Below are 13697 nucleotides of genomic sequence, written 5' to 3' on the forward strand. Positions count from 1 at the left end.
AAGACTCAACAATGGTTGCATTTGTCGTGGAACCACCCTCTTTCTTATTTTCTTCTTTGGCCTTCAACTTAGGACATTCCTTGATCAAGTGATCATTAGCTTTACAATAATGGCAACGCATCTTCTTTTTTCCCTTATCACCAAAATTTCTAAACGAATTTCTACCAGCAAAAGCATTAGGAATAGAAGTTTTGCCACTCACAGCAAAACCAGAAGAAGTGGCTGCATTGTTGTTACCACCCTTTATTTGAGAAGCAATAAAAGCATGTTCAATTGCACGCTTCCCAGTCTTGTTTTTTTTGGAAAGTGACACTTGCAACAACAATGTGCACATGTACAATGCATCAAACTTGAAAACTTTAGAATTTCCTTGTGTCATAAGTCTCCAAGTACTAGCAAAAGTCTGGTAAGAATCTGGTAAGTTTTCACAAGGGAACTGTCTGAAATGACTTCACCCTGCAAAAATAAGTTGTTCATTGATATCCTTCACACCAGCAAGGAAAGTGTCCATATCATCTTCCTCATGCATAATCTTCAATTCCATCTCTTTACGTAGCAAAGCAATTTTAGCCTCATTGCGGCTTGCATAAAGACCTGCTAGAATATTCCAAGCCCGTTTTGCAGATTTTGGTGAACAAATGTGAGAAGTAATGGTGTGCTTCACAGACAACACAATCAATACACGAGCTTGCACATCCTTTATATCCCAACGAGGTTGTTCTATCGTAGGCAAAACAACTCTAGTAACAGCAAGTCGTGTAACATCCTCAACATTGCCTATGTCCTTAGAACCAGGACATACATCATTGCCCTGCACAATATTTTAGACTCCCTTTGACACAATAACATGTTACATCATGTAAACCCACACAAGGTAATTGTCCCCATTCAATCTATCCTGAGCAGCAAACATCTTGAACACATCCGTGTTGTTGTTAGCCATGGAAAATGCATGCACCTGATCTGAAAATTGCCCAGAATGAGGAGAAATTGAGTGAGACCAGCACGTACTATATAGTACAACCCACAGTAGATTGTATGGGTCCTGCTTTGCAGCAGTTGGCACTCACAAAAATTTTGCACAAAATGATAAAATTGCATGTGCAGTCTTGGTTGTAGTGGAAACAAAGGCCGAAATGAGCCCAAATAAAAAATTTAAGCAGACTAAGCTCTACGAGACCCCCCCCCCCCCCGAATTTGTTTTCGACCTGTGAATGCTTGCCAAAGCTCATAGAAATCAGAGAAAGTGAGTAGGCATGTGTTGGAGCTGCTGGCAACTAAGCTCGGGAGGACGCAACCTGCTTTGATACCAATTGTTGGGATTCGAGTTGTAGAGAAACGCACAAGCTTGGAGAAGACAAAATAAGCTCAAGGCACACAATAGAGAGTGTGTTAATAATTGTGCAATGGAAAGATGGATAGCCCTAGAGTGATGAGCGTATATACAATGCATGGGGGAAAAAACGTCCTAAAGAGGGAAAAAATGCCCCGGCCGTCCTAGTGTGCTCACACACATCACTACCACATGTATATTGTAACAGGAATAACACCTAAAATTTTACCTCTTCATAACACAAAAAACTACAAAATATTGCCAGTCCAAAAAGTCACAACATCCTTGCCAATAGCACAACCCTCTAAAGTTTGAACTTCCATGGCTATGATAGACAGTGCTACATCAAAGGCTCCACATGATCTGACCAAGGGTACATATCAATGGGTCCCCGAGGTATCGCTATTGGACCCCCCTATGGTTCAAGTTAATTCATAAAGGAAACCTCAAAGGAAGGTGTCCACTCAGATTAAGCAGGTGAAAACCAAATCATGTTGGATTCCCAAAAAACTATTAGAATTCCAAAGCTACTATGATAAAAGTGATCAAATTTGGTTACCTAAACATAAATCGTATCCTTTCTTATCCACTACAAAACCATGTGAGTCAAACCTTGTGATTCCAAAGCCAATGGAAGACCGTGTGAAGGGAAAGATAATAGAATGCTACACACCTATTCCAGAGCTATTTTGGGTTCAAAAACTAAACCAATCTATTCGGCTTAGCTCAGGAAAGGGGGAGTTCCATGAAGCTGACGGGAGCAAAGCGAACCCCGAACCCCCGATGGCCTCTAAAACACCAGGGACCGAATGGAGCGCCTCGAGCCTGTCATGGTAAAGCAAACAGGGGGCACCACCTAGCTTGAGCGGCTAGGACGCAAACAACACACCACCATAACAAAGTTTTCATCCAAGAGAGATGGATGCTTGGGAGTAATGATGAAGAGGAAGAGGAATGAGATCAAGTGTGTGTGTGTGTGTGTGTGTGTGTGTGAGATAGATAGATAGATAGAGAGAGAGAGAGAGAGAGAGAGAGAGAGAGAGAGAGAGAGAGAGAGAGAGAGAGAGAGAGAGAGAGAGAGAGAGAGAGAGAGAGTATAGCGGCTTAGTACTTAGGCACCACAGAAGGATGGAGAATCCGTACACCCTTCACACATACACAAGATCACTCCAAACACAAGACTAGGTGGCGATTCCGCACACCTCACATGGGCAAAAAATTGAAAGAAAACATACTCACAAAACCTCAAGCTTTATTTAGAGAATAAGGCGATGAAATGGGGGGCATAGAGTAGGGGAAAGAGAAGGGAGAGAGTGGTAGAGCACATGGCTGATAGGTGGGAGCTGATGGCGAAGACTCGCACGAGGGTTATGGCCATCATCCTTCATTTAGCTTCCCTTCATCTTCCATAGCCCAAGGGTGTAGAGGTCATGCTCAAGACGAGCATGGTGATTGCGGTGATGGTGATGGTGTGGGTGTGTGTGTGTGTGCACTAGGCACACACAGTGCATAGTGTACTCTTTGGTGATGTTGTGTGTGTTTAGTGTGATGGTGAACCCTCTTTATATAGGGGAGGAGGGGGGAGAAATTCTAGAATTTAGAAATGAAGAAATCATTATCTACATAGGCCATGTGACTATGGGCCCCACTTGTCTGGCTGTGTGTATATGTGCCAGAACAACAGTCTCATGAGAGAGAGACTAAGAGAGAGAGATGGTTGATGAAAAAAAGTGAGAGGTGACATGGAGAATAAAGTAATTACAAGAGGGGAGAGATGGGAGTGTGTTCAGAGGTGAATCTGTGTGCAGATGTGTGTGAACACAAGAAAAATCAGGTAACCACCGGGTGGGGATGGGTTTGTGGGCACCTTTTTCAGTGAAACTGAGTGTGTGTGATTTTGGGGGAGGTTATTTAGCTACAAGACAAGAGACATGGCACCCTTTAGAGAGAGAGGGGGGTATTTGGGTCATGGGATATGATAGGAGAGAGAAAGGGGGGGTGGGGTATACTATTTTGGAAGATAGGATAAGTTGCATGTGAGTTAGTGTGCATTATTGGTGAGTTAGAATGCATTATTGGTGAGAGGTGGGGTAGCTTGAGGGGAGAGAGAAAGGAGAAAGGACAAGGGGAAGAGAGAGGGGGTTGACCTTTTGAGTGGAGGAGAGGAAAAGGGACACACGGCGGGGCAACAGTGAAGAAAAAGGAGGCAAGGTGGGGATGGGCTGTCCCGCAGACATGAGGTGGCCTATTTTACCTTTCTCATATATTTACATAATCATACTTTATGTTTTCTTACTTTTTCCAATTCCTTTTATCACTCCCTTCCTAAGAGGGGGTTTTCATGGGGTGGGGACGAGAGAAGAGGGGTATGGGAGCTTAGCTTGTGAAAAGCCCCCATCATTAGCCCTCCCCTTTTGGCTAGAGGCATTCATGTCTCTAGCTCATCTGTTTGATCATTATCGTCGGAGGTGGCGGCTAATGGTGTGTCCTCATCTGGAATGTCAATAGGTGGAGCCTGGTCAAATCGAAGAAAATAAGGTTTAAGTTGCCAACCATTTACCCTGGTTTTATGAAGTTTTCCATCAGCCTCCATAAGCTGGTAGCTTCCATTGACATACTTTTTCCTGACGATGAAAGGACCTTCCCATCGGAGTAGGAGTTTCTTATCCTTGCGCGTGTCGAAGCGATTGTTGTAGAGGAGCACCAACATTCCTTTCTTCAATTCTTTTTGCCGGAGATGCTGGTTAAATCTAAGCCGTCTATGCTCTCCTTGTGCTGCATAATAATTTATTGCTTCTTCTCTGTCCAGCTGGAGTCTTTCCAAGTTGATGATGTGATCTCTCAAATGCATGTTGGGCTATTGAAGTTGGCTTGCCATTACTCTGAGACTTTGTAGTTGCACTTCAATGGGCAAGATTGCTTCCTTACCAAATACTAGATGATACGATGTGAATCCCAAGGATGTACGGAATGAAGTTCTGTAGGCCCATAAAGCTGGTAGTAGGTACTTATTCCAGTCTCCAGGATGATTGTTTACCTGCTTGGTAATAATTTTAGAAACCATTCCATTTACCTTTTCAACTAGGCCATTACATTGAGGGTAATATGGTGCAGAGTGCCTCCTTGTAATGCCCAGTTTCAGCATTAATTCTCCTAACAAGTCTGCTATGAAACTTGGCCCTCTATCAGAGATGATCTCTAAAGGTGTGCCAAACCTACAACATATGTGCTCGTAGATAAATTTAGCTACCTCTACAGCTGTGATTCTAGTGGTGGCTGTAGCCTCTGCCCATCTAGTCATGTAGTCGACCCCCATGATAATGTAGAATTTTCCTGAGTTGGCCCTAGGTAATGGCCCAATGGAATCGATACCCCATTTTTCAAATGGGCCATATGAGAGAATAGGTGTCTGCGGTTCAGGCATAAGTGATCTAGTGCCGGCCTTTTGACACAACTTACGTGTTTTGCACCTCTGGTGTACATCACGGTTGAGGCTAGGCCATATGAAGCCTGCTTGCAAGATTTTCCTACTTGTTATGTCTAGGGCAAAGTGAGCACCACAAACCCCTTCGTGACAGCTAGCAATTACTTCCGTGATTTTCTGAGAGAGAGGGACCTTCCTGAGTATTTGGTCCTTACCCTTACAGTACAAACCGTCATTGATGAGTCGATACCTTGTGGCCTTCCACGTCAGCCATTGCTTCTGTCCCTTTGTTAAATCTGATGGGCATTCTCCTGTTTCCAAAAAATGCATGATGTTAGGCAAGGCATCACTACCTTGAAATAGAGGGAGCTTTAGCTTTATTGCTCCAACCACCACTTCCTGTAGTCTTTCACTTGCTAGGGCATCTGCTTCTTGGTTTTGAGCCCTTGGGATATGGTGTATTTGAACTTCTTCAAACTTACCCACAAGGTTTTTACACCACTTAAGTGAGTCATTAAACTAGGATTGTTGCATGTCCATGCTCCATTTACTTGCCTTACCAGAAGTAGAGCATCCCCAAATACATTAAGGCGTTGTACACCTTGTGAGACGCACCATTGTAGACCCTTGGTTAGTGCTGCATACTCAGCTTCATTGTTAGAATGTGAATCTAACAATTGGCCCAACGAAAATACCTTTGTCCCTTTGTCATCAAAGACCACTATGCCTGCAGCTGCTTTGTCGGACACTCGCTTGTGGGCTCCATCAAAGTAGAGAGAGTATGCTCCTTCTACCATCGGTGGTACTGGAGGTAATCGGACTTCTCCTTCCTTAGATTGCTTCTCCTTCCCTTCAAAGACTTGGTAGGTCATGAGTCCCCCGAAAATTACCCTTATCGTGCTTTCTACCTATACCGTGTAGTCAAACTCTTGCAGACGAACTAGCCATTTAGTAATCCTAGCAGACACATCCATGTGTTGTACAACATAGGGAAATATTTTATCCGTGGGACCTAAACTTTGTAGTTGCGAATCTAAGAGCTAGGACTAAGTGTTCCACATGGGTGAAACCTTTCTCTCCTACTGTCATCATTCGACTAGAGAAGTAGATTGGCCTCATGAAAGATGTCGTCGCATCCTTTTGGAGTAGCACAGCCCCCAATGAGTCATCACCAACACTTGAGGTGACATAGAATTTTTCATCCCACTTAGGTGGTGAGATAGTTGGCAGAGTGGCTAAGACCTCCTTTACCTTGTTGTAGTGATGTTCGCTTTCCTTGTCCCAAGTGAAAGTTGATCTTTGAGTGAGTTGTTGCAGTGGTAGAACAAGTTGTGATAGTAGATGCATGAATCTACTTAAGTACCTTACCTTCTGTAGAAAAGAGACCAGTTGACGTGCGGTCGTTGGTGAAGGTAGGGCTATGAGTGCGGAAACCTTACTTGGGTCGGCGTTGATACCTTTTGCTAAAATTTCATGGCCTAGTAGAATGACTTTACTCTCCCCAATGTGGCATTTATCCACATGTAATTGCCCCCCCTAGGCTCTACAACCTGGCCAAACCTTCAGTTACCTTTTCTAAATGTGAAATACGGGAGCTATATATACAAAAATCATCAATGAACACTCTTATGGATGTTCCAAAGAACGGTTGAAAAACATATGTGACATATCTTTGGAATGTGGCAGGTGCATTTGTGAAACCAAATGGCATAACCCTATATGCAAAACAACCCCATGGCGTGATAAAAGTGGTTTTTAGTTGATCTTCCAAGGCTATGAGTATTTGAAAGTATCCAGAATAACCATCATAGACGGTATAGCATTCAAAACCTGCTACTTCATTCAGAATTTCATCCAAGAAAGGGAGAGGAAAGTGGTCTCTCTTTGTAGCTGCATTTAGTGGTTTGTAGTCAACACAGACCCTCCACTTACCATTCTTTTTAGGCGTCACCACTACGGGTGACACCCATTCTGAGTTTTCTACAGGATAGATGAATCCCGCCTCCAGCAGTTTCCTTACCTCGGCCAAGAGTGCCTTTTCTTGTATGACCCCCAGTCGTCGTAGCTTTTGCACAATTGGTTTTACCCCTTCCTTCAGCTTAATATGATGTTCCACCACTGTAATGCCTGTGATTCTTTCATAGTTGTCAATGAACAGGTTAGGAAATCCCATCAACATTTTCAAAAAACTATCTTTCTCCTCAAGTGTTAATTCCGTAGACAACATACCCTTCAACCTACTTCCTCCTAGGCCAGGTGATTTGCTCTCCTCTTCATTGGGTTGCCCTTTTGGTGATGGATCACCAATTGTGCTTACCCTTTGTGGATCCTTCATAATGATACCCATCACATCAATGGAACTGTCACTTTTGTCGGTGGATGTGGTCTCCTCCTCAGAACTGGAATATTCGCTAGTGGTTTCATCTGCCGATGTTTCCAAATTCATTTGCTTCTGCTCGCCAATCCTCATGTCGTAGTAGATTGTCTCCCCTTTCTTACCGGTCATGCGTAGAAGGCCAGTACCCCAATTCTCTTTTGCCTTCATGGCCATCAACCATGGCCTTCCCAAGATTAGTGGATAGCCCTCCCCCTTAGTAGGCATTACAAAAACATCTACCTCTAACTCAGTGTTGAAAGATTTTATTTTCACGGCACTTACCACACCCACACACTTTACTTTTGCGTTGTTCGCCATCTTTGCCTTGCATGGAGAAGGCCTGTCAACCTCGAGCCCTAATCGAAGCATCATAGCTTCGCTCATTACACAGATTTGTGCACCTCCATCAATGTAGGTGTTTCCAACCCTCTTTCCTTTTATGTTTACGTCGACAATTGGAAGGATATCATTCATGTTGCATCCCGAAATTGCTCCGGCTACCTTTGTTTTGGAGCGTCTTGTAATTACCATTTTAGACCATTGTCGCCTTACTTTAGGTACAAGATGTAGCAGCTGTGGCCATGTAATCTTCGGCCCTTGCTCTGCCACATCCAATGTTAGATCATAGGGCTTAGAACTTTCCCTAGCTGGAAGTCGGTGATGCTCAATTTCCGTCGTGGCCTGGATGGCCTCTTGCTAGTCTCTCCTCTCATGCTTCTCTCATCATCTGATTGTGTAGCTTTCTCCCTCCTAGCTCTTTTCACAATCATGGCTTCAAGTGGTTCTAAAAAGGTTACCTTCTCCTTACCCTTGTCCCTCTCCTTTGCTCTGGGTGGATCCACTACTACGGCTTTTCCTTTCTCTTCTAGCCTTATGATGTTTACAGGGCGATCAGGTGGTGGGGCTGGTGGAAGAGGTGGAATGGATGCTTGTAGTGGTGTCTGGGGTGGACGTAGAATTTGTGTTGGTGGGGTGGTGCTCGGGGTGGGGGTGTTCTTTCTCTAGGGGGTGACAATTGGTTCCTCCTACCTCCTCTATTATAGTTTTGTCGTGGTTTGGGACAGTAGTACATACCGTGACCGTTTTCTCCGCAGTTGTAGCAATGATATTCCCTGTTTTGTCGTTGTGCTCTTCCAGGGTCTTGATCTCTTTCTTGACTCCTCCCTTGCTGTATTAAGTGGAAAGACAAATTCTGCAGTTGGTCAGTAATATGGGACAACATATCTTGTTGGTCATCTCTTACCCCAAGAGCCGGTGGTGGTGGTGGAATGGTGGTTGTCGTAGTTGCTGGTCAACGCGATGTTCCTGCTTCTCTTGACTCGGTTTCTTTGGCTTTCATTCGCAGCTTCTTGTCCTTAAGGCAAGCAATCTCAACGGCTAACTCGTACGTAGCCGGGAATCTACCTTTCACCTTCTCCTTGAGAAGCGGCCATAAGCCATGCGTGAACCGATCTTTTTTTAGGAAATCGGGTGCAGCTTCCCCCCTTTCCAGTGACTCAACCCACCGTTCCCACAAATCCACAAATTTGGACTCATAGGTGGCATATTCTAAAAGACCCTCCTGCTTCAAGTCTCTCAACTTGTCCCACAACTTTTTTGAAGTGGTACCTCCCCCAAAGCGCCTCTTAAAAGAGGTTTTTAAGGGTTCCCAGTCATCCTTGGTTGCTTGTGGAAGCGCATTGTACCATGATCTAGCTTCTAGCTTCATGAGATGCTTAAAGATTCTAACCCGGGATTCATCCATATCTTTGTTGCTCACTACACATGCTACTTCAAAGTCATCTAGGAAGTCTGTTACCAAATCCTCCCCCTTCTTCCCTTTAAATGTTGGAAATGCTACACTTGCCATGATTATTGAGAGAGAGCTAGAAAGACACACTTCTTAACTTGTAAAAGTTTTTTTCTTCTTTACAAGGAGGCGTGTATACCCTCTTATACTAGGACATAGGTTAAAACTTCAAACGGTACATTGCCTTGTACCAAAGGTAAGACAAATGGCTGATCTGATGCCAGAACCTCAAAAAACCGCTCCCCACCCAGCATGGTGTCAATGACGTGCTGGTAGTGAGTCTTCAAGTCCAGTATTACCTTGATTGAGCGTACACGTGTTGGTATGTGTGATCTGTCTTGAGGTAGGTTGTACTGATTCATGTGAAGCTTAGAGGTGTTTAGTCACTGTCCAAGCTTGTGGGAGAGGGTGGTGTTCTTTCCTGAAACAAACTCAGTAGATCCCTAGTTTCTCTAGTGAGATTGTGAGCCAATGCTTCCGTTATCTATGTTGCAGCATCAGGTGCGACTTGAAAACTGATTGTGATAATTACCTCGGTGACTTGAGTTACCCGATTCTGAAAGTAGAATAGTGTTGATTCTCTATTGTGCAGAGATCCTTCCATTTTGTTGTTGTTGTGGGTTGGATGTAGGTTGCGGACATGGTTTCGACCTTCTCCTTCTTATTCTTGGTACTCGGCCTATGTATATCCACTGGGTTTGGCGTGTTGGTTGACTCTCCCACTGCAAATTGATTACCGTTACGCCTGCCACTCGAGCTTCGATGGAGATGCGGAGTTCGTCTAGTTGTGCTTGGAGCTCTTCTTCTTCTATCGTGTAGTTAGCAAATCCTGCTAGCCATTCATCCATTCACAATAGTTTAGGGGTTTCAGTCTTGTAAACTGAAGGGTTTCATGAAAAGATCCTCCGTGGGGGGCACCAAATGACGGGAGCAAAGCGAACCCCGAACCCCCGACGGCCTCTAAAACACCGGGGACCGAATGGAGCGCCTCGATCCTGTCATGGTAAAGCAAACAGGGGGCACCACCTAGCTTGAGCGGCTAGGACGCAAACAACACATCACCATAACAAAGTTTTCATCCAAGAGAGATGGATGCTTGGGAGTAATGATGAAGAGGAAGGGGAATGAGATCAAGTGTGTGTGTGTGTGTGTGTGTGTGTGTGTGAGAGAGAGAGAGAGAGAGAGAGAGAGAGAGAGAGAGAGAGAGAGAGAGAGAGTATAGTGTCTTAGTACTTAGGCACCACAGAAGGATGGCGAATCTGCACACCCTTCACACATACACAAGCTCACTCCAAACACAAGACTAGGTGGCGATTCCGCACACCTCACATGGGCAAAACATTGCAAGAAAACATACTCACAAAATCTCAAGCTTTATTTAGAGAATAAAGCGATGAAATGGGGGGCATAGGGTAGGGGAAAGAGAAGGGAGAGAGTGGTAGAGCACATGGATGATAGGTGGGAGCTGATGGCGAAGACTCGCACAAGGGTTATGTCCATCATCATTCATTTAGCTGCCCTGCATCTTCCATAGCCCAAGGGTGTAGAGGTCATGCTCAAGACGAGCATGGTGATTGCGGTGATGGTGATGGTGTGGGTGTGTGTGTGTGTACTAGGCACACACAACGCATAGTGTACTCTTTGGTGATGTTGTGTGTGCTTAGTGTGATGGTGACCCCTCTTTACATAGGGGAGGAGGGGTGAGAAATTCTAGAATTTAGAAATGAAGAAATCATTATCCACATAGGCCATGTGACTATGGGTCCCACTTGTCTGGCTGTGTGTATATGTGCCAGAACAGCAGTCTCATGAGAGAGAGGCTAAGAGAGAGAGAGAGATGGGTTGATGAAAAAAAGTGAGAGGTGACATGGAGAATAAATTAATTACAAGAGGGGAGAGATGGGAGTGTTTTCAGAGATGAATCTGTGTTCAGATGTGTGTGAACACAAGAAAGATCAGGTAACCACCAGGTGGGGATGGGTCTATGGGCACCTTTTTCAGTGAAACTGAGTGTGTGTGAGTGTGGGGGAGGTTATTTAGCTACAAGACAAGAGACATGGCGCCCTTTAGAGAGAGAGGGGGGTATTTGGGTCATGGGATATGATAGGACAGAGAAAGGGGGGGTGGGGTATACTATTTTGGAAGATAGGATAAGTTGCATGTGAGTTAGGGTGCATTATTGGTGAGTTAGAATGCATTATTGGTGAGAGGTTGGGTAGCTTGAGGGGAGAGAGAAAGAAGAAAGGACAAGGGGAAGAAAGAGGGGGTTGAACTTTTGAGTGGAGGAGAGGAAAAGGGACACACGGTGGGGCAACAGTGAAGAAAAAGGAGGCAAGGTGGGGATGGGCTGCCCCGCAGGCATGAGGTGGCCTATTTTACCTTTCTCATATATTTACATAATCATACTTTATTTTTTCTTACTTTTTCCAATGCCTTTTATCACTCCCTCCCTAAGAGGGGGTTTTCATGGGGTGGGGACGAGAGAAGAGGGGTATGGGAGCTTGGCTTGTGAAAAGCCCCCATCAAAGCTTCTAGCTCCTCATGTAATGCATCCATGGAGGTAAAAGCTTCTACACAATCTCCACCTACCATAGGCAGCCTCCATGAAGCGACAAAAGGTTTGACACCTCCCATTGTTCAATTATTTCCTGATGCACTACTTCAATTTCGTTCATGGGAGTGTACCTTACCACCCTTGCAACTCGATGAGGCACCCAAGGTAATAGAGAACTATTGGCTAAAATCCTACCTATTGCCAATTGGAATAACTGGTTCCAAAAGGTGATGACATCCTTTCAAAGTATGATCTACCGACAGAAGGGGGGAGTCTTCATTCACGTCAGCCTATTGAATTATTTCCATATTACCCTTCTTTCCCTAACCCTTTATCTTTTCGATTTTAGGGATTGTATATATAGATATATAGTAACTAGCAACCCTAGTTAAAAAACAAAATAGTAAAGAGCAAGAGAAAATTAGCAAATGGGTTTGCACAATACTAGTCAAAATCATTGACCCAGACCTACACATGTCACATCAGGTACACTAAAATAGAAACCTATGTCATCAAACACCTAACCATCCTTTATTTGTGTTCACAGATATGGATGATTCTTACAAATATTCTTATTACCCGTCCCAAGTAATGCATTTATGATATCCTCATATTTCCTTTGAATGGGATTTGGTTGAAACACTCACTTGTGAGAGAAATATTGAGAAGTTAGAGTGATATGCCTCTTGACTACAAGGGATTCCTATTCTATCCAAGAAGTTTGCCCAATTGCCCAAGTTTACCCTTTTGCCCAGGCTGAGTATGCACGCCTCGTGACATTCCTAATACTATTATGCATGTAAGAGGATGAGGATGATAATGGTGATTGAACAGATAAGACACACGGCCTTACCAAAGAGTATTACACCTACGTTGATGATGAGGATGGTGGTTTAGAGCTACCGACCGAGCTCTCCAACATCCACGTACTTTGATCCTCATCACTTGAGTGATGGAGGGTAGGTAGGATTAGTACGATAGCCTTAGAGCTACCAACCGAGCTCTCCAACATCCACGTACTTTGATCCTCATCACTTGAGTGATGGAGGGTAGGTAGGATTAGTACGATAGGAGTGTTTTTGTTTTAGAGTTTAGTGATTAGAAAAGTTCAATTTTCCCACTGATGTGCCTCTGGAAGGTAGATGTTTGGTGGTGACTATTGTGCAGTTTGTGACTAATAAGGATGCCTTCGAAGGACAACGACAGTGGATGTTTACATGTTGCAACGGATGCTCTCCATTATATCAGATGTACTACTATCTTGTATATATGCTTTCCATAGTTACATGTTTGCATCTTGTCATTTGAGTTTCTAACAATGCATAAAATTTATAAAGTTGTGACATTGCTAATTTAGATGCTTTAATCTTTTCAAACTTCTAGTACATTGTTATCCTCTTTGAGTTTGGTCTATTAGTTGGCTTTAAGTAGGTATCAGGACCTTACGCTAAACTAAGCCACTTAATTGTTGACTTTAATTCCTAAATAGTCTATTAATTGTAGTAACTTTAGTAATGTTTTAGGCTACGAGGATATAGTTCTCTCCAACTTATTCCACCTAAGTGTGGCTTGTGTTGTGGAAGTCCATGTGTTAAGCCGGTATTTGAGACGTCGAGTCTCCCGGCTAGTTTATGCTCAAGCTAGTATTTGAGACCTCTAGTCTCCCAACACTAGTCTTTAGAACCCGAAGAGCATTCCTAGGGTTAACTACTCTTTAGTCGACGTTTATTAATTAACGTTGGTCAATCTAGTACTTACTTTAGCCCAAGATCTTGTGTGTCTCTTTTAGAGTCAACCTAATAGACCTTAACTCAAATGCATTTCATTCAGGTACTATGATTTTTCTAGTTGGCAGTGTTACAATTCATGAATTTTTTTTTGCATTTCCTAGAATATTATGAATGCCTCTCACTTATTGCACGCATGCACATACTGCCTTTGATCTTTCACAATGTTGTTTTTCTTCTGCTACAAGTACACCTATCGTGGAACCCGATGCTGCACTGTTATATTCCGAGGGAAAAATCTACGTCAGGAAGGGGGGCATGTTAACCACCGGTGTCCACTTCTAGTAGTCATGGACCGAGCGCTTGTTGATCCAATAGGAAAAGGGTAAGAGTGATCGACGATGACAGGCACACACTAACTGGAACATTCAATGGTTAGTTGGCTAAGCATGGGTGCTCGCGTGTGAATGAGCGAGCTTATATAAAAGTCACA

The sequence above is a fragment of the Adiantum capillus-veneris genome, chromosome 21 (assembly GCF_014529385.1).
Source record: "Adiantum capillus-veneris isolate H3 chromosome 21, ASM1452938v2, whole genome shotgun sequence".
NCBI classification, from domain to species: Eukaryota; Viridiplantae; Streptophyta; class Polypodiopsida; order Polypodiales; family Pteridaceae; genus Adiantum; species Adiantum capillus-veneris.